Here is a 21,812-nt window from a genome sequence, read left to right on the forward strand (position 1 = left end):
TGTTTTATATTTTTATTATGAAAAATGTCAAACATATACCACATCAGATAGAATTATATAAGGAGACTCCTAATTCCATTACCAAACCTCAAAAATTATCAACCCACATTCACTCTCCCTCTGTATGTAATATCTTGAAGCAAATAGCAGACCTCATAGCATTTCATCTGTAAATAGTTCAGTATGCATTTCGAAAGCATTAGGACTCTTAAAAAACATCCACAATGCAATTATCACAGCTCAAAAACAAAACTTCATTAAAATCAACAAATATCCAGCCAGTGTTCCCCTTTCCAATTATCTTATCCGTGCTCTAGATTTTGCTGATTGCATGCCCATTGTTAAGTTTCAAACTTAGATACTCTAAGTTTCCTAGACTTCTGTGTTTTCTCTAAATTAGTAGCTGATTTTAGAGGCTTAATCAGATTCCCTTTTTTTTCTTTTTGGAAGACAAAGAGGAGTTTATTGAGATAAGAAACACTGCTAGTGCAGTGGGATAACCTCCTGATACTCAGGGAGAGCCAACTCCAAGCGCGTGGTCGTGCTTGTTTAACTTTTTTGCTTTTTGTTTTGTTTTTGGTAAGACTGCTTCATACATGGTTTCATGCTCTCTGTTAAGAGACACATATTATCTGGCTGTTATATTTAATTGCTATATTCTTATTTTATTATTCCTTCTATTTTTGTTAGCTGGAATATGTTTGTATATCTATTACTTTGTTATTCGATGGCACAGTTTATAGAAGGCAGGATAAATGCCCGATTCAAAATACTGAGCTAGTTTGCCAGCATCTGCAAGTAAATTCAGCGAGTGATTTTTTTTTTTAAGTATAATGATGTATTCATGGATTTAAACATATCTGATGCGTTTTAATCCATTGTTCTTATTCATACTGAGGCTTGCACTGGCCGTTGGGAGCCTCTTTAAATTGGCTCCTTAAGGCCTTTTTACATGACTGTAGCAGTCTTTGAAAAGTTCCTTGCTAGGTATGATGGGATAATCCAGGATCAGCATGTACATTTCCTGCCCCAGATCTGAAGAACCATATTTTTAGATATCAACACAGTATAGTAAAAAGAACACAATCTTTGGAGTCAGACTGGGATTGAATCCTGCCTCTATCCTATACTGTTTGTATGGCCATGAATAACCTACTTCATATCTACCCACTTCAGTCTTCTTCATTATTAAAAGGAGCTAATAACTCCTATCTTCTATGGTTCTTAAGAAAATTAAAGTTTTATATATATATATAAAACCATATGTGTACGTAGATAGATAGATATAGATATCCATAGAGAGAGAAAGAGAGAGAGAGAGGGAAGCAGGGAGGGAGGGAGGGAGGGAGAGAAAACCTAGTATAGAGCTTGGCACATAGTAAGCACATAAATTCAAGAATTCAAGTTCCCAGAGTTCCCATCGTGGCTCAGTGGAAATGAATCTGACTAGCATCCATGAGGATGCAGGTTCGATACCTGGCCTCGCTCAGTGGGTTAAGGATCCAGCGTCACCACGAGCTGAGGTTGAGGTTGCAGACAGGGCTTGTATCCTTCGTTGCTTATGGCTGTGGCATAGGCCGGCAGCTGTAGCTCCGGTTAGACCCCTAGCCTGAGAGTATAGCATATGGAATATGCTACAGGTGCGGCCCTAAAAAAAAGACAAAAAAGAAAAGAAAAAAAAGAATTCAAGTTCCCTCTCCATTTTCTGTTCCCTTCTCTTTTTTTCCCCATTTAGAATGATGTTTATTTTTTCCATTATAGCTGGTTTACAGTGTTCTGCCAGTTTTCTACTGGACAGCATGGTGACCCAGCTACACATATATGTATACATTCTTTTTTCTCACATTCTCATGCTCCATCCTAAGTGTCTAGACACAGTTCCCAGTGCTATACGGCAGGATCTCATTGCTTATCCCTTCCAAAGGCAAGAGTTGGCATCTGTTCTCTTCTTACTCAAGTGACATCACCTCTCCTGTGGTTACTTAGGCTTTTGTCTTGAAGGTGTGAAGTGTTCTCTTTCATGTATGCCAGATACTCAACACTCACAGACTGACTTCAAGGATAGATGCCATCAAATAAATGATGCCAACACGTGTTGAACTCTGTGAAAGTAGGCATTGTTTCAATGCAATTGGTCTTGAAAAGCATTTTCCTTTAATTTTTAGAGTAGCCATTCGCAGATATTAATAAAAAGCCCTTCTAACCATCTCTGCCCCACACCCCAGAATGAAGCGTGATGGGGATGGCAGCCTTCAGTTGTTTTAAAGAAAGAAGAGAAGCATGGATAATTCAAAAGGGTAGGCGTTCCCACTGTGGTACAGTGGGTTAAGAATCTGACTGCAGCAGCTCTGGTCGCCGTGGAGGCACAGGTTCGATCCCCGGCCTGGAATATTTGATTAAACAATCTGGCGTTGCCACAGCTGTGGTGTAGGTCACAGCTGTGGCTTGGATTCAATCCCTGGCCTGGGAATTTCCATACGTCGCCAGTGCAACCATTAAAAAAGGGGAGGGGGTAATCCGAGGCAGTGAATCACTGCAAAGTCACTCATTTCAGTTTGAAAGACTATATATATATATATATATCTGATATATGTGTATATATAAAGACTATATATATATATGTCAGATTCCCCTTCTTAAATTAGCTGAACTTAACGCTACTTTTAAAATGGCTTTTCTTCGAGGTCACAGCAGCTATCGAGGGTGATAAATCCGAAATGTACTGAACAGGCCACAGAAGTCAAGTTGGGATGAGGTGTTCACCCTAGGTAGAATGCCCCTCAAGCCTTTGTAGGGCGCTGTCCTCAGCTTGGGATCAGAATTAGGAAATCGTCAGGCAGCCTCCACGTGCCAGCCCTGGCAGCTACAGGAGCAGCAGCTGTGCAAAGCGTACAACCTTTTGACAATTCACTACAAGATACTGGACAAAGGTGGAAAGAGGGGTGAGGAAAAGAGTCACCTCAGTTAAGCAATATCCTGCGGTGGCCTCAGCTCAGCGTCTGTTCTAGGGGGGATTGGGATTTTGAAAGAGCTCGTTGGACAATTCTTTGGCCGGGTGGCTGCTTCTTCCAAAATAGCCGGTGCACAGGTCATCACATGGCACTATGCACTCAGGAGATGCTGACTTGCAACCAGGGAAAGCCGTTTGACCACCTCCCCATACAGCCGTTCTCCAAGCTGTTTTTGTCCCATGGTGGGGTGGAGGCAACTGGCTGAAATGGCTGCGAAGCCCACTTGTGTTTGCTGAGAGCTCTGGAGCTATTTCCTGTCTTGGGCTGGCTACCTGAGATCCCTTTTCTCATAAGCCCTAAGGGTAGACTCTTCATAAACATAAGGGCTTATTTACTCTGGGCCAGAGCTTTTAGGGGCTCTTTCCATGCATCCTGACACCAAGTCCTCATAATCAGGGTGGCAGGGTGGGTTTTAGATGCACATTTGATAGACGAGGAATGGAAGGTTCAGAGAGACCCGGTGTCACGGATGCACGTCTTTCCCCGCCCTGCCCTGGCTAGGCTACTCGTACCCAGGTTCCACTTCCTAGCTGACAAAGATCATCTTTTTCAGCAAAGGACTAGAGCAGAGGTTGGCAAACTATGGCCCACAGGTCAAATCCTGTCCACTGCCTGCTTTTGTAAAGTTTTATTGGCACATAGCCACACCCACTTGTTTTCACACTGTGACTGCTTTTGTGCTACAGCAGCAAAGTCGAGTGGTTGTCACAGCAACTGAATATCTTGCAAAAAACTAAAATATTTACTCTGCAGCTCTTGGAAGAAAATGTTTGCTGTCCCCTGCCCTAGAGAACAAATGTCCCGCATAGCATGCACCCAGAGCATCTCAGGGTTTTGAGAGGTAAGAGCAAAGGCTGTGAGGAAGATACAGCGAGAGCGCTCACATGGGAGGAAAAGCAGTTCTAGTCCCCACGCTGCCACCGTCTGCATCAACTTGGGCCAAGTTTTCCAAAGGGTAAAATGAAAGCAGTGAACAAGGTGGCCTACAGGGGCCTTTCCAGCTCTGAGATTCTGTGCTTCCAATGTTTAGTCTATTCATATTTTTAATAATACACAGATATACATCCACATTTTAGAACCTTTTTATTTTGAGATAAATTTAGATTTACGGAAAAGTTCCCAAAATGCCACCGAGCACTGCCTCACACCCTTTCACCAGCTTCTCCCATGTTAACACATTATATACCCATTTTCTAGCCTTCGAAACTAAAAAAATTAATCTTGGCACATTACTATGAATTGAACTACAGATTTTATTTACCAGTTTCACCCACAGAACATTTTTTTTTTTTTGGTTTGAGGATCCACTCTTGGATACCACATTCCATTTCATTTTTTAATTTCTTTTCGTTTTTAGACGTTCTGTTGAAGTGCAGTTGATTCACAAGGCTGTGATCATTTCTGCTATACAACGAAGTGATTTAGTCATACATGTACACACAGCCATTCTCTTTCAGATTCTTTCCCACATAGATGATCACAGAAGACCGGGTAGAGTTCTCTGTGCCACATAGCAGGTCTGTTGGGCAGTCATTCCATATATCTCAGTGTGCATACACATTGCACTTAATCATTGTATCTTTTAGTCTCTTCCAGTCTATGTCAGTTCATCAGTCTTTCATTGTCTTTTATGACCTTGACACTTTGAAGAGCAGCAATCAGTTATTTGGTAGAATGGCCCTCAGTTTAGTTTTGGCTGATTTTTCTCATGATTAGATTGAGTTTGTGCATTTGGGGGAAATCTACCATGAAGGTGACATGCCCTTTCAAGTTCTTGCTGTTAGTCCATGTATTGGGATGCATGGCATTGATATGTATTTCTAGAGATGCTAACCTTGACCACCTGGCTAATGTGGTTTCTGCCAGCATATTCCACGATACAGCTATCTCCTTCCCCATCCATCTAAATCTCTTGGGAGAAATACTTTGAGATTATGGAGTCATCGTGTTTTTGCTTAAACTTTTGCCCACTCACTACAGCATCCATTGGCGGATTCCACTATCATTGTGGGTATTTTCTATTTCCCTCATTTCTTCTACACATATATTAATTGGAATCTTTCCCATTAGGAACCATGTACTTTCACCCACATTTATTTACTGATTTCATTTCATACCGTTGTGGTCAGAAAAGATACTTGATATGATTTCAGTCTTCTTAAGTTTGTTAACGCTTTGTTGTGACACAACATATGAACCATCCTAGAGAATGTTCTGCATGAGCTTGAGAGAAATGTATATTCTTCTGCTGTTGGACAGATGTTCTGTATGTGTCTATTAAGTTCATTTGTCTATAGTGCTGATCAAATTCATAACTTCTTTATTGATTTTCTGGATGATCTATCCTTTACCGAAAGTGGGGTACTAAGGTTCCCCTTCTATTATTGTATCACTGTCTGTTTCTTCATTCGGTTCTGTTAATATTTCTTTTCTATAATTAGGTGCTTCAATGTTGAGTGCGTATACAGTTCACCCTTGAGCAATTGGAAGGTTAAGGGCAATGACCCCCTGCACCATCAAAAATCCACATATATCAGTGTATCCATGGGCCAACAATACCATGTAATCTGATTTCTATCTCTACACATTTCTCTATTCTGGACTTTCATATAAATAGAATTATGTGGCATGTAGTCTTTTGTGGCTGGTTTCTTTCACTTAGCATAATATTTTTCAGGTTCATCTCTGTCATAACATGTATCAGTGCTTTATTCCTTTTTGTATGGCCAAGTAACATCCATTGTATACCATATTTTGTTTATCCATTCATCCATTGACGGCTATTTGAACTGTTTTTACCTTTTGGCTATAAAGAATAATGCTGCAAATTTCTGTGTGGACATATATTCTCATTTTTATTGAGTATATACATAGGAGTGGAATTAACTGGGTCTTATACCAACTATTTAGTTGTATGAGATTGTTTTTCCAAAGCAGCTGCACTTTTTTTGAGGGGGGGGGTGCTGCACTCATGCATAGGGAGGTTCCCAGGCTAGGAGTCTAATTGGAGCTGTAGCCGCCGGCCTACGCCACAGCCACAGCAATGCAGGATCTGAGCCACGTCTTCGACCTCCACCACAGCTCACGGCAATGCTGAATCCTTAACCCAGTGAACGAGGCCAGGGATCAAACCTGCATCCTCATGGATCCTAGTCGGGTTCATTAACCGCTGAACCTCGAAGGGAACTCCCACAGCTACACCATTTTACATTGCCACCAACAGTACATGCGGGTTCCGATAACTCTAAATCTTCTCTAACACATGTTGTTGCCTGACTTTTTGATTCTAACCATCCTAGTGGGGATAATGTGATATAGTGTTATGGTTGTTTTGTTTTTTTTTTTTTAATGGCCATACCCGCCACATATGGAAGTTTCCAGGCCAAGGATTGAATCTGAGCTATAGCTGTGGTGACCTATGCTGCAGGCTGCAGCAATACCGCGTCCTTAAACCCACTGTGCTGGCCCGGGGATGGAACCTGTGCCTCTGCAGCAACCCAGGCTACTGCAGTCGGATTCTTAACCCACTGTGCCACAGTGGGAACTCCTTGTGTTATGGTTTTAATTTACATTTTCCTGATATCTAATGATACTGAACATCATTTCTTGTGGTATCAGCCATTTGCATATCTTCTTTGAAACAATGCCTATTCAGATCTTTTGCACATTTTTAATATGATTATCTTTTTATTGTTGAGTTATAAGAGTTCTGTCTAGATATAGATACTAGTCCCTTATCTGGTATATGATTTACAGATATTTTCTCCCATTCTTGGGTTATCTTCTCACTTTCTTGTTTATGTCAATGTATACATATTAAACAACCTATTTCTAAATAACCTATTTCAAGATAAATTAGAAAGTAGTTTGAACTAAATGGAAATGAAAACACATTACAAAATTTGTGGGATGCAGCTAAGACAGTGCTTACAGAGAAATGTTTAGTATCCAATACTTAATTTGGAAGAGAGCAAAGGTCTAAAGTGACCTATCAGAGCTTCCATTTGAAACAGTTGTTTAAGCAGCCATCTACAAGGCATCATTAGAGTGGCCTCCAAAGCAGTTATGCCGAGTCTGTGCTTCCAGCAACAGTGCGTGTTAACATCATCAACAACATTTCTTTTTTTTGGTCTTTTGTCTTTTTGTTGTTTTTGTTGTTGTTGTTGTTGTTGCTATTTCTTGGGCCGCTCCCGCGGCATATGGAGGTTCCCAGGCTAGGGGTTGAATCGGAGCTGCAGCCACCGGCCTACGCCAGAGCCACAGCAACTCGGGATCCGAACCGCATCTGCAACCTACACCACAGCTCACGGCAACGCCGGATCGTTAACCCACTGAGCAAGGGCCGGGACCGAACCCGAAACCTCATGGTTCCTAGTCGGATTCGTTAACCACTGCGCCACGACAGGAACTCCCATCAACAACATTTCTGATATTACTGGACTTTTATATTTTGCCAAATGGATGGGCATGAACCGTGTCTTCTAGCTTTAGTTTGTATTTCCCTGATTACTGGGGAGTTGGCTAACTTTTCCTAGAGTTGGCTAACTTTTCCTACCTCGAATGGTCTTTCAGGTCTCATCCTACATGTAGTGCCTGTTCATGTTTTTTTTTTTTTTTTTTTCCAGTTTGATTGGATTGTTTGCCTTTGATTTTTTGTTCTTAGAAACTTTTTCTTTTCTTTTTTGTTTTTTTTTTTTTTTGTCTTTTTGCTATTTCTTTGGGCCGCTCCCGCGGCATATGGAGGTTCCCAGGCCAGGGGTTGAATCGGAGCTGTAGCCGCCGGCCTACGCCAGAGCCACAGCAACGCGGGATCCGAGCCGCGTCTGCGACCTACACCACAGCTCACGGCAACGCCGGATCGTTAACCCACTGAGCAAGGGCAGGGACCGAACCCGCAACCTCATGGTTCCTAGTCGGATTCGTTAACCACTGCGCCACGACGGGAACTCCTCTTAGAAATTTTTTAAATGTTATAAATGTGAATGCCAGTAGGTCTGTTGAAAATATCTTCCCCCAGTCTGCAGGTATCTTTGAACTTCATGTTGTCTTTGTTGTATAAATATTTTTAATTAAAAGAAGTCAAATGGGTTAATATTTTATGGTAAGGTTTGTGTTTTTCTCTGAAGGAGTCATACCTTATCACAAATATAGCCTCCTGTATTTTCTTTTAGTGTTTTAACGTTTTACGTTTACATGTTGCTTTGTAATTCACCTGGAACTTATTTTTGTATAAAGATATCCTTTGTCTTTATATGGCCAGCCAGTTCTCTAAGTACCATTCATTAAACAGTCTGTCCTTTCCCAGCCTCTCTTCTGTCCTACTGTTGTCATGTACCGACTTTCTCTCCATCTGCAGGGCACTTTCCCAGCTTTCGGCCCTGTCTCACTGGTCTGCTTTATTTTGCCCCTGTGCTTGTACCACATAGTTTTATCACTACAGACTTGTCATAAATACTGCTCTCTGGAAGTATGATCCCCTGCTCATTCTTTTCTTCTTCTTCATGAGTGTTTTGACTATCTTTGCCCCTTTGTTCTTCCATGTAAATTTTCAGGTCAGCTTGTCAAGTTTCATGAAAAAAATCTGTTAGGATTGTTATTGAAATTGAAATGCATTTATGGATGAATTTTGGAAGCATCGCTGTCTCTATAATACCAAGTCTTCTCTCTTGTGAAAAGAATGTTTTTAGAGAGATCTCTTGAACTCCCTGAAAGTGGTGCCCCCTCCAGGGATCTAACTCAGCAAAAGCCAGAGCTAATGACACTTATGCTGAAGTACTGTGAACTGTGTGTAGAATTTAGTCTAAGTGCAATGCTCCATAATTGTCTATTGTGTCCATAAGGTCAACCCAGTGGGGTTAGTCTACTGTGTTCTTTTGTGTTTTTATTGCCATATCTGATTGCTCCGAGTCCTAGGCACTCAAGGACTTAGCACAAAAACCTAGGCTGCAGAAGGAATGAGAGTCTGAAGAGTTCCACTGCTTGGTATATACCCACATCCTCTGCCTTCAGTGGGAAAATCGTTGGATTTAATGCAGGTGGTCTAGATTGAAAGGGGACATTTTGCAGTGTTTTGATATGTAGAATGACAACTATCCTCTGAGTTTCTAGCTTGTTTTGTTCTTCCTATTTCTCATGTGTTCTGGGGCTGTTGTTTAGATATAGCATATCACCGGAGACCATGACTACCTAATGTCTATATAAGGATAGTCTTAGGTATTTAGATGCAGGACCAAATTATCCAATGTTTCTCCATGTGTGTTGGTGCAGACTTTCAGCCAGGGTTTCAGAGTTGACCAGGCATTTGCCTTTTTGTCTGCTATGGAACAGAAGCTTTCCAGCCCTGCACTGCTTCCTTCCATATCTGGACACTCAGGCCCATTTATTTATTTTTTTAATGAATAGATTTTTTTTTTGAGCAGTGTTAGGATTACAGAGAAATAGAACAGAAAGTACAGAGAGTTCCCATATACTCCCTCCTTGCCCCTGTCATCAACATTCTCTCTCTCTCTCTCTCTCTCTCTCTCTCTGGCACTGGTGTGGTACATTTGTTACAACTGATGAGCTGGTACTGATACAGTACCATTAACTCAAGTCCATAGTTTACATGCAGGTCCCCCTTGCGGTTGCACAATTTTATGGTTTTTGGCAAATGCATACTGTCCTGCATCCACCATTACAGTACCATACGGAATAGTTTCTCTGCCCTAAACATCTCCTGTGCTCCACCCCTCCATCACTCCTCGCTTCCCCTCAAACTACTGGCAACCACTGATTTTTTTTTTTTTGTCTTCGTAGTTTTACCTTTTCCAGAATGCCATATATACTGAACCATATAAGATGTAGCCTTGGAGTTCCTGTTGTGGCGCAGTGGTTAACGAATCCGACTAGGAACCACAAGGTTGCAGGTTCGATCCCTGCCCTTGCTCAGTGGGTTAACGATCCGGCGTTGCCGTGGGCTGTGGGGTAGGTCGCAGACGCGGCTCGGATCCCACGTTGCTGTGCCTCTGGCGTAGGCTGGCAGCTACAGCTCTGATTAGACCCCTAGCCTGGCAAACTCCATATGCCGTGGGAGCAGCCCAAGAAATGGCAAGGAGACAAAAATAATAATAATAATAATAATAATATGTAGCCTTTCCAGACTGACTTCTTTTACTTAGAAATATGCATTTAAGGTTCCTCCATGTCTTTCCGTGGCTTGCTAGCTCATTTCTTTTTATTGCTGAGTAGTATTCCGTTGTCTGGATGGACCATTTATTTAGGCTATTCTTAATCTGCTGCTCTTTGATGTACCACTTAACCGCACCAGACAACCCCAAATCCTAAAGCACAAAGCACTCTATACCTTACCGTAGTCAGGGACCTATTTGAACAACCAGTCCATTTAAACTCATTTGCTGGCCAATGCAAATGATTGATCACTGAGGTAAGAAATTAGCCAAATTAATGGTCACTAACTTGACCAGACAATTCTATCAAGATGGTCAGACTGGTGGGATTTATGGTCTAGTCTGAGAGGTAGGAATTATGGTCCGGGGGAGGAGCCTCGGCCCTGGAGGCAAGAGCTCTGGGCTGTACTCACTGCTCTACCACCAACCTGTGCTAGCTCCTCCCCTCTGCGGACCCCAGTCTTTGAAGGCCTTGCTGGCTTTATTGAGCACAAATTCCAGAAGAGCTGCAAGTCCTCTCTTACTGCTTAGCCCTCTCACCTGTGGCATGAGATGTCATTGCTATGTCAGAGAGTGGATACCAGGGCAGCAGGACCAGGGACTCTTCTGTTCTGCGGGCATCTTGCTGAGATTTAACTTTTTGCCAGGAGATGGGGCTCATGCTGCCTGCCCCTGAGAGCTCTGCAGAGCTTTCACAGAAAGGGATGCATGGTCCATACTCTTTGCAGGCCTGTTGGTGGTAGGGAGATGGGTAAGCAAAGGGTGACACTCTGAGAGCAGCCTTTTACTTGGCTCCAAAAAGGCCTTTTTTCTTCCTGTGTTTTATTAGACCCAAATAGACCCCAAACCGTCCCTGAGTAACGCTGCTAGATGGAGCTGGTCCACTTTACACAAACTCTCCTCCTCTTCTGCACATCCACGGAAATCACAGTGAGCTCCTGCACTTCCTGAGTTTGAGCTCCTCTTTGCTCTCAGGAACTGACTTCCATGAGTGCCTCTGAAGTTTTGCATTTAAATATTAGCTGCTTTTCACAATGAAGTCGCCCCACTTTTCATTCCGTATGTCTCTTGTGGGGCAGAAAGTCTTTCTATGGTGTTCAGATAGAAGCTTAGCATTTGTTCCTTCTTTGGCAAATTGATTTGGCCTGCCATCCTTTCCTGAGATACTTCTAACTCTATACTGGGCCCTTGGACCGAGCTCGGGAGTGGGCTTGGGAGAATGGAAATTCCTCTGACCTTGGGGAGCACCCAGGACTGGACAGTTTGAGGTCCAGGCCAGGAAGGCCACCATGTCCCCAGCTGCCTGGCTAGAAAGGCCTCATTCCCTCCACCAGCCCTGTCCGTTCAACTTCCAGGGTTCAGACTACTTATGTCCCACATGGGTGCCAGCAAAGCCGACTCTCTTGTCTCCCTTGCTCCAGACTGTCCCCTACATAGTCCCCCGTGTTGAGGAACATTCTTTCACTGTGAAGTCATGCCTCCTGCTGGAAGGCTTGGTTCTCCACTAGCTTCAGAAGACAGTGCCAACCGAGACCTAGCGTTCGTCCCTCCTCAACCCAACATCCTACTTCCTACCTTTCCAAGATCTCGACCACCCCTTCCCCCAAATCGCCATGTCTCAGCCATCCCAGACCTGCGGGTGCCTGGCATGCTGGTGGGTGAAGAGAGCCAGCCTTGACTGTTTCCCAGAGTGACCTGGAGTGTTTGGGAACCCGGGCTCCCAGGTGCTTTGCTGGCTGCTTACTCAGCAGCTGGATGCAGCCGCTCACCCTCTTCCGTGAGGAAGGATGTCCTCTTGCAGAAAATTGAGGGAAAGAGGGGTGGCAGGCAGGCTCCTCCCACCCAAGACCTGTCCTGAGAGCAGTGGGGCAGCCAGCCTCCCAGGCTGATGTCCTCCCATGCCCATCCAGGCAAGGTTACGATCAGCTCACCCTCACACTGGGCACCAGGCCCTGGTCTCGGGCTGGGCTCCTGCCCTCAAGGAGCTCCTGGTCCAGCAGGACAGATAGATCTCTTTCAATGGGTGCACTCATCTGCTGGGACTGCTGTGATAAAGTACCACAGACTGGGTGGCTTGAACAACAGAAATTTAGTATCTCTCGCTTCTGGAGGCTAGAAGTCCAAGAGTGAGATGTGGGCAGGGTTGCTTCCTTCCGAGGGCTGGGAAGGCAGGATCTGTTCCAGGCCTCTCTCCTTGGCTTGTAGATGGCCTTCTTCTCCCCATGTCTTCCTCCCATCTTTCCCCGTGCATGTCTGTGTCTTAATCTCTTGTTTTTATGAAGACACCAGTCATATTGGATTACAGCTCATCCTAATGACTTCATTTTACCTTAATTGTCCTTTTAAAGAACTATCTCCAAATACAGTCACATTCCGAGGTATTGGACTTCAACATAGGAATTTAGAAGGGACACAATCCAGCCCATAACAATGCTCTCTTTTATTTATTTATTTTTAAATTAAAGTATAGGTAATTTACAATGTTGTGCCAATTTCTGCTGTGCAGAAGCGTGACCCAGTCATACGTATATATACATTCCCTTTCTTATATTATCTTCCATCCTGGTCTATCCCAAGAGGCTGGATAGAGTTCCCTGTGCTGCACAGCAGGACCTCGTTGTTTACCCATTCTAAACATCGTGGTTTGCATCTACTAACCCCAAACTCCCCGTCCATCCCACTCCCTCCCACCCCTTGTCAACCACAAGTCTGTTCTCTATGTCTATGAGACTATTTCTGTTTTGTAAATACGTTCACTTTCGCCATATTTTAAATTCCATATATAAGTGATATCATACAGTATGTCTTTCTTTTTCTGACTGACTTCACTTAGTATGATAATTTGTAGTTGCGTTTGTATTGCTGTAAATGGCATTATTTTGACCTTTTTGTGGCTGAGTAGTATTCCATTGTATATTGTTAGAGCAAGAAAGGGCTGAGGGGTTTGGAGCTGAAGTAAAGAGAGGCAGGGAGTCTGGAGCATTGAGGCTTCCAGTAGGTTTATCGACCGGCAAATGGCCAGGAGCACTGAGAGAAGACTCAGGCTTCCCGGTGTTAAGGGGATAGTAGGTTATACAGGGGCTTGTGACTGAAGTAACCTCAAGTTTAGCATCAGGCTACATGGGAGGGGCAAGAGGAGAGGATGAGAAAGTTCCAAGACAGGGTCATGGGCAGGGTAGGAGGAGAGGGTACGAATGTTCCAAGATAGGGTTGAAGATGAACAAAGTCCAAATGTAGGGCAGTAATCAGTCTGGAATGTTTGCTTCTTGGCAAGATAAGGACATTGGCAGTTTGGGCGGTTTAAACTGTCTTTAAGATATATATTACCCCACCTTCTTAATCCATTCATCTGTCAATGGACATCATTCAGGTTGCTTCCGTGTGGTACTGTGAATAGTGCTGCAATGAACATAGGGGTGCATGTGTCTCTTTCAAGGAAAGTTTTTGTCCGGATATTTGCCCAGGAGTGGGATTGCTGGGTCATGTGGTAGTTCTATGAAGAGTTTTCTGAGGTACCTCCATACCGTCCTCCATAGTGGTTGCACCAATTGACATTCCCACCAGCAGTGCAAGAGGCTTCCCTTTTCTCCACATCCTCTCCAGCATTTTTTGATTTGTAGATTTATTAATGGTGGCCATTCTGACCATTTTGAGGTGGTACCTCATAGTGGTTTTGATTTGCATTTGTCTAATAATTAGTGATGTTGAGCATTTTTTCGTGTGCCTACTCTGGCCCATGCTCTCTCGACCACACCGCACATTACCTGTCAGGACTGCCACTACCAAGGCCTAGCTTTTTTAAAGATTTAATATTATTGAAGTATAGTTGATTGACAACATGGTATTAATTTCTGCTGTACAGCAAAGTAATTCAGCCAAACACATACACATATCCATTCCCATATAGGCCATCACGGAACACTGAGTAGACTTCCCTGTGCAGACTGCTGGTCGAGGCAGTCATGGGTTTAAACTCACACCATGTGGTTCTTTGTCACATCAGCCACGGAGGTTTCCACTGAGAAGCCCAGGCCTCTTGCTTCCTCAGATCTGGCCCAGATCCCCCTTGGGAGAAGCAGAAACCCTCATAAACCTCTTCCTGTGTCCAGCCTGGAGCATCAAAGGGCCATAGGCTCAGGGCATGGAGAGACCTGATTTGGAACTTCAGCTGGGCTGCTTAGGGTTTTGTGAATATGGGGAGGCAAATCGTAGCCCTCGGAGAGCCTCAGTTCCTTCTTCCAGAAAACGGGTGATAACTTTTGCCAGGCGCGATTAGGGACCTGAGATGAGAGGACGCAGGGAAAGCTGTGGAGCCGGCCCAGCCGGGAATGTCCGTGTCCTGGCCAAGCCTGGCGTCGGGGCTCGATGGAACCGCACGCACTCGGTGTGCAGGTGACCAAATCAGTGGGCGAGGGGGCAGCATTCTTCCACTGCAAACCCTTTTGCCAGCTGTGCCCACGAGGAGGGTCCGGCGTTCCTTTTACACCCAGGGCTGAGGCAGGGGAAGATTCCCTTCCATGACGGAAGGGACAGAAAAGAAAAACAAAAGATATGGCCCAGGAAATGTCGCCGATCTGCTTCTCATCGGTGTCCATGCGGACAGGCCCCGGCAGGGACAGGCTGCAGGGTGGAGCTTTGGGCCGGGGCCGTGAGAGCAGAGGCACGAGACCGGGAGTCTGAGCTGCGAGTGCTGTGTGGGGGCAGGGCAGGCAGCAGGCGTGGCCTCGTGGGGAGAAAGAAGGGTGACAAGAGCTTCCCCCACCCTGCAGCTCCTGGTCTAGTGCGGTACCCAGACGGCCCCCGTGCTGCGAGGCTGAAGGCAGCCCCAGCCGCGCTGACCTCTGAGGGGCCTTTTGGGCCTGTGCTCAGCAGATCCTCTAACCATATATTGACTCATTTGGTGGCCACAGGCGCCAGAGCAAGTGAGTAAGTACTCCAGGAAGTAGGGGATCTGGGATTTGAACCCAGGTCTCTCTGATTCTAGGGCTGGCCTCCTAGCCCCGAGGCTATAGTGTCTGTAATGAAAAGACGAGGGGATCGGGAGGCTGAGACCTGCTGGCTGTGTGGCCACGAGAAGCCCTCTGAGGCCTGGGTTCCGCCTCAGTTAGATGGGGGACCAGCCCCGCACACGAGCCCCCGCAGCCAGGCAGGCGCACGGCGCAGGCTCATGAGGGAGCTTGTCAGGAAGCGCTGTGCAAAGTGTCCATTCCCCAGGGTGACCCGCGGCCCTGGTGTCCTGCCTGGTACCCGGGCCGCCTCCCCTCTCTTGTGAAGGTCCCACTCTCATTTTAAGTCCCTTCCCACTGCAGAGCCTGAGAACTCTCGCCCTCGCAGAGCTTCAGTCAGCTTCTTGCTTCAGAGGCACCTTTGGGTTGTCAGCAGCTGCTCTCTCCTCATTCTCTCTCTGTCTCTGCCTCTGTCTCTCTCTCTCTCTCTCACACACACACGCCCCAGGAAGAGAAGCCCAGTTTGTCAGCCACTCGCTCAAAAGCCATGTTCCGAGTGCAGCCCGTGTGCCCGTCCTCTGGAAGGCAAAGCCTGGCCGAGCTGGGCCCCGGGAGCCCAGCGCGGAGCTGCACTGAGCACATCTGCGCAGGAAGGTGCAGCCCGGTGGAGAGGGCTCGGCAAGAGGTGGCCTTCATCTCATGGCAAACAGGTCCTGGCTCTATAGCCCTGACTCCTCTTGCTGGGGATGCTGTCAGCCAGCCTCCTTCTCCTACGCCCCGGGAGGGGCTCCCCTCAGGGCAGGTGGCCAGAGAGAAAGGAGGTGGCCTGTCCACCCCGGAGCTCTGTACCCCACGTGGTGGGAGGCGGCCTGCAGCTCGAGAAGCACCAGGGCCCGGGGTCTGGCAGCCCGAGTGCTGCCCCCGGCTTTGCTCCTGCTGTTTCGCCAGTCCTAAGCAGACATGCAGTCATTGTCCTTAAGTCCAGGGAGGAAAAGATTCCCGCTTTTAAGCAGACCAGCAGCAGGGGGAGCCAGCCTGGGTCTTCACCGAGAGTGTCCACCTCTTGGCCCGCCCGCGCCTGAGGAGCCTGGAGCGCAGCGAAGATAGCGCCCGTCCCAGCCGTGGGTGGGGAGCCCGGCCACCTTAACCATCTCCTTCGTTTGTTAATCAGCCTAGATTTCCCCTCCCGCGATAATTCCATCCTGAACCACCCCAACTCCTTCCTACAGGTACTTGGCCCAATGGAAGCAAGGATCTCAATGGTTAACTCTCTCGCTCCAGTCCTTCTCTCTTCATGATAAATCCCAGTTTAGGAAGGAAAAAATATTTATCACATTCTTGCATGGCCATTCTACACCAGATTGAATGGGTGACAGGCAGGAAAACTGGAAAGGAAATGCCTGTAATATTTAGTTGGTGTGGTCAGCATGTTTGATTTGGCTGCAGCTCCCCAGTGCAAACACAAATGGCCCACTTTATTTGCACGTGAGTCTCGGCTTCCACAGGGGGAGGGGCGGATGAACCGGCTCAAGTCCCCAGGTGATCTTGGAGCCAAGTGAGGCATTAGCTGGGACTGGGAGCCACCGTGCTGGGCCCCAGGCGGCCGGGAGTGTGGCCTCTAGGAAGCTGCCAAGGGGACAAGGTCACATGCAAATACTTTGTCTCAAGTGAGAGCAGCTTGGAAAAGACCACAGTGCAGTTTTGCAGAAAAGCACTTCCCTGGTACCCCTCCCAGGGCAGAAAGAGCACTTAGGCTTGGAATCGAATTATTCAGATTTGAGCTCTACCGCTTGGCTTGGGTGAGTTTCTTCACGCCTGGAGCCCTCGTTTTCTCCTCAGTAAAGATGGGCTTAAAAATCCCCACTCGGCCAACCTCAGAGGGCCGCGGCGAAGAGCAGAGCGCGGGGATGGGGGGAGATGCACCAGCCAGCAGCTGTGGGCCGTTGTGGGAATGTGATGCGTTGCTCTCACGGTTATTGTTCCTGGGTGAGGAAGCCAAAGGTCGCAAGGGCAAAATCAGGCAACGGTTCTGTCTTCAGGTGATTTGGACTCAAAGCAACTCCTCGGAAAGATGAGCTGGAACATGGCGAATGGTCCTTAAGGACCTCTGGGCCCTGGGCTTTAGGCCGGAGAGCAGCTTCCCTGCGCTCGGAGCCTGGGGGAGCCTGCTGCCCTCCCCGAGCCTCTGGCTTCCCCACCTGCACACCTCTCCAAGCTCGAAGGCCAGCCCCGCCTCTTAGACGGCCTTGGACCTCCACTGTACTTTTCTCTCTGAGCCTCTATTTTTTCATCTGTCCGAGGGAGATGATACTGCCCCGTGGGGCTCTTGTAAGGGTCCAAGAGATAATAATAACTGCAGCGCATCCGGCCCAGCACTTGACCCGTTGTGGCTGCTCCTTCGTCCGCGGCTGTGAACACTGTGAGGCTGTCGTGGACAGTTTCATCGCAGCCTTCCTCCAACTTTGCATCTTTTCCTCGCCGCGCACTCTGTGCTCCGGCCAGATCTGGCCTTTGCTCTTACTGAAGACACTCCGAGCCTCTGCTTTGACTTCACCACTTGGTTTATGCGCACGCCTTTGTCTGGAACATTGTTCCCCTTTAGCCACTTGTCGAAAATCAAACCTTCGCTTGAAGACCCAGCTCAGGGCAAGTCCATCCGGACCCTCAGTGGCTGTGGTCATTTTCCCTCTGGGTCCCTGTAGCCCTCCCAGCCTCTCGTGCTGCTCATCGTGGATCCTGCCCAAACCTCTCCTCTCTCACCTCAAGCCTCAGACTCGGTGCTACAGCGTCTCCTGGATCAGACCCAGCACCTTCCTTCAAGGAGCTCGGTCTGTTGAGGAACCAGAGAAACCGGGCCACATCTAGCAGTGTAACTAAGTTTGGACTACACGTAGCTGCCTCGCGCCCGCCTACCTCCAGACAGACGCTCAGGCTGCTCTGTTGGGGAAGGCAGTCGGGAGGAGGGGTGCCCTCTCTCCATATCCCAACATCTGGAATCATCGAAGACTCCATCTTCCTGTGTTGCTTTGAGGCTTCAGAGTCCGACAGGTCGAGCCAGCCCGAGGACAGGGAGGTGATGTATGTTTCAGTGAGAGCTAAGACCTTGGAGTCAGAGACCTCGGAAGATTCTGGAGTCGGATTCCCGATTCTTCCCCTTGACTAGTTGTGTGACCTTGGGCAAGCCACTTCTCCCTTCGGTAAAGTGTCTCTGAGGAGTCGATGGGAAGGGCCAGGCACAGGGAGGGACTCCATAAAGAATTATTACTGGGCTAGTGGTACTTGTCCTATCACCGCATTAAGCCCTGCTGCATAGATGGGCTTTTCTCGGGTCCCAGTCAAGGGAGCTCGTGTCCGGAAGGGCCAGAGGACTTTCTCACAGCGAGGCTGCCCGGAGGCCGGGGCCCCGAGGAGAGTAGTTCAGAGAGGCCCCGGTTGCTGGAACTAGTGGCCAGTACTGAGGCTGTGTTGACGTGAGGTCCCTTTGTGGTGAAAGCGTCCGCCGGGATCTCGTTGGTGTACAGGGGAGAGTATGTCTCTTCCAGGAAGAGCTGCTTTTGATCACCGTGCTTAGGTGGTGACGAGAGGCCATGAGGAGGGTTTGGTGACAGGTGCCCGTTACATCTGACGGAGGGATGAGCTCCCATTTAACGCTCCGCGCTGTGTCCTCTGGTTCCCAGTCCCTGGGCACTGTCCTGGATGGGCTCAGGGGTGGGCTGGGCCGTGTCCTTAGCAAGTTAGACTGCTGCACACAAGGAAGCACTTGGGGCTATGGAGACAGGCCCCTCCAGAGGCCGCTTAGAAGGCCCAGGTGTCGTCACAAATGGCGAGGAAGTAGGGGTGCGCTTGGCGCAGGCTTGGGCATCTGAAGTGGGGCTCGGCTTGGGGGGTCAGCGTAGCAGTGGGAGCCTGGAGACACTGGGAGCCTGGGCTTGGAGTTATATCCCTGGCACTGAACCGTTGGCGGCAAGAGTCTGCCAGCAGCTGGTGGGGGGAGGAGCTGTCTGTTGCCTCTGCAGAAGGGCCAGACAAAAGCCAGGCAGGGAGATAGGACACACTGGGCTCAGGGCAGGGCTCCCGGCCCAGCAAAGGGTGAAGGGCTCAGCAGAGGACTCGAGGCAGAAACTCTCCTGTGCGGACTGGGCCAATGCAGCTGGGTGGAGGAAGGCTGGGGTCTGTAGGCACGGGCCACTGACTGCCTGCTTGAGGGCAGCAAGATAGAAGCTGCTGAGTGGCCCTGCCAGGGCTGGGACTGTGGGGAGAGGCCAGGTGCCAGCAGAGACTGATAGGTCGGCTGACCCAGTTTTCTTAGCTCTTTATTTATTTTCACTTGGGCACCATATTAAATGTTACTTGCCTGCATTTTTCCTCATTCATTCAACCAATATTTACTTACTGGGCACCTGCTCCAGTGGGGCCCTCTCCTCCATTCTGAGCAGACTAGTGACACTGCGACCGGGGCTCTCTCCTCAAAGATCTGCCTCTGTTTCCCGGGCGTGGCAGGTGAGTAGACAGAGCACAGTGTGGCCCGGATGGTGGATGGGAGACTCTGCGCAGGGCAATGCTGGCATCCAGCAGAGGGCGCCCGACCCGGCAGAGGCAGCTTCCTGGAGGCCGGGACAGCTCACTAGCACATTTCCACCTGGAGCCAGTAGCGACGTGGATCGGCCCCCTCTTCTCCTTGCCGCCTTCCATGGGCGTCATCTTCTCAAACACAGAACTTTCGTTGTGGGGTTGGGGTGGGGACATCAAGACAAAGTGGCAGAGCGGAGGAAAGTCTAGACTCCTCACCAGGACTGGTTCGATTTGATTCTCACAGCTGGGACTAGAGCCTTGGGGGGAAACAAAGCAGAAATAGCCAACTTCATTTGGGGCCCAGGAATTTTCTCCAGGTTAGCAGCAGAGCCTCATGGGAAAATGAAACTCCCAGGGAGGCTTCGGCTTCTTTTCCCTCTGGGATGCGGGGGCGTTTTCCTGCAGAGAAGGGTATGTGAAGGCCCGAGGTCCTCCTGGGACAAAAGATTGCCCTTCTAATGATCCAGGGACTAGGATTTTATTATAGGAAACAGGATGAAGAGAGTGAGAACCTCAGGCTCCCAGAAATTCAGGAAAGGACAGTGGCTCAGGCCCCCAGGGGGAGGCGGAGACGGGGGACAGACAGCATCACTAGGGCAGCTCAGCACCCAGGGAGAGGCACCGCCATCTCCTCCCAGAGAGGTGGGTGGGTTACAGCACAGGAAAATTCACCCAAGGCAATCGTAGAAGTCACTCATGGGAACGGCTGGCTTTGCTTTTAAATATGGTTTGACAAGTATTGGGAGGAAAATTATACTGCGCCAGAACTCAGGGCTCAGAAAAGAGGAGGCAGCTCTCAGTGGGCTTTCTGGCCTCTTTCCATCCTAAAATGTCCTATTTTTCTGCATAGAATAAGAAAATGCATTTGTCGTCCCCCCTCCCCGCCGGCTCCCTCCCGCTCTCACTTTGTTCCAGTTTCAGAAAGCCATGGTGAGGAGCAGCCCTGGTTCAGCCTCAGGAATCACACGTACACCTCTACAGCCATCTGCTCTCTAGTGGCTTCTGCTAGCGGCCCATCCAGGCCCATTTACTTGCCTGGCTGGACTCTGAGTGCCACCTCATTCCTGGGCCAGCGCTGTTATTTGTAGGACAGCTTAAATGTACCCCGCGTACCCCTGCCAGAGGACACTGACAGTTATTAACCCTTGAAAAGACCGGGGTTGGAGTTCCCACTGTGGCTCAGTGGAAATAAAGCCAGCTAGTATCCGTGGGGTTGTGAGTTCGATCCCTGGCCTCGCTCAGTGGGTTAAGGATCCAGAATTGCCATGAGCTGTGGTGTAGGTCGCAGACGTGGCTCGGATCTGGCCTTGCCATGACTGTGGCATAGGCCACAGCTGAAACTCTGATTTGACCCCTAGCCTGGGAACCTCCTTATGCCATGGGTGTGGCCCTAAAAAGACAAAAAGACCAAAAAAAAAAAAAAAGCAAAGACAGGGTTCACAAAATCCCTCTGAGGCCACCGTTCTCTCTTCTGTATCACCATCCCCATTTTACACATGAACAGAGGGACGCCTAGGACCATAAAGACTAGGACAGCTCAGAGGCCAGTGGCACCAGAGAGCACCAGCATCTCAAGGTTTTTGCACACATGCTTGTCGATTGCAAAGCAAAGTGCTGGGCTCAGCCCCCAGGACAGATCAGACCAATCCCCATGTTCCCCAAGTTCAGACTAGGAATAAGGGCAAAGCAGACAATCAGGAAATTATTTTAAACATGTAAGAGGCGCCTCTAAAGTAACGTGACTTATTTGTGTTCGTCCTGGAGTGATGGGAAGATTGCTGAATTTGGAGGCAGAAAGTATATGTTCAAGTCTCCCCTTTGCCATGGGCTAGCTATGTGACCTTGGGAAACCTGCTCACTCTCTCTGGTCGTCCGCTGAGTCGAAGGATGGGAAAGCATCTGGCCACAGGCCTGACCAGGACACAGTGAGGTAAGGGCTGTGGCAGTGCTGGGAAATGGCAGTGGGCCCGCCGCCATCAGTATCCCCACGAGGGGCTGTAGGTGGGGGCTCCGTGCTTAGAGCACCCATGGGATTGGTCTTGAGGGTCTGGCTTTACAGCTGGCCAGCCACGCCTAGAAGAGCTCGGTGTCTTTTGAGGGTGGGTCTGAGTGTCAGT

The sequence above is a fragment of the Phacochoerus africanus genome, chromosome X (genome assembly GCF_016906955.1).
Source record: "Phacochoerus africanus isolate WHEZ1 chromosome X, ROS_Pafr_v1, whole genome shotgun sequence".
Classification (NCBI taxonomy): Eukaryota; Metazoa; Chordata; class Mammalia; order Artiodactyla; family Suidae; genus Phacochoerus; species Phacochoerus africanus.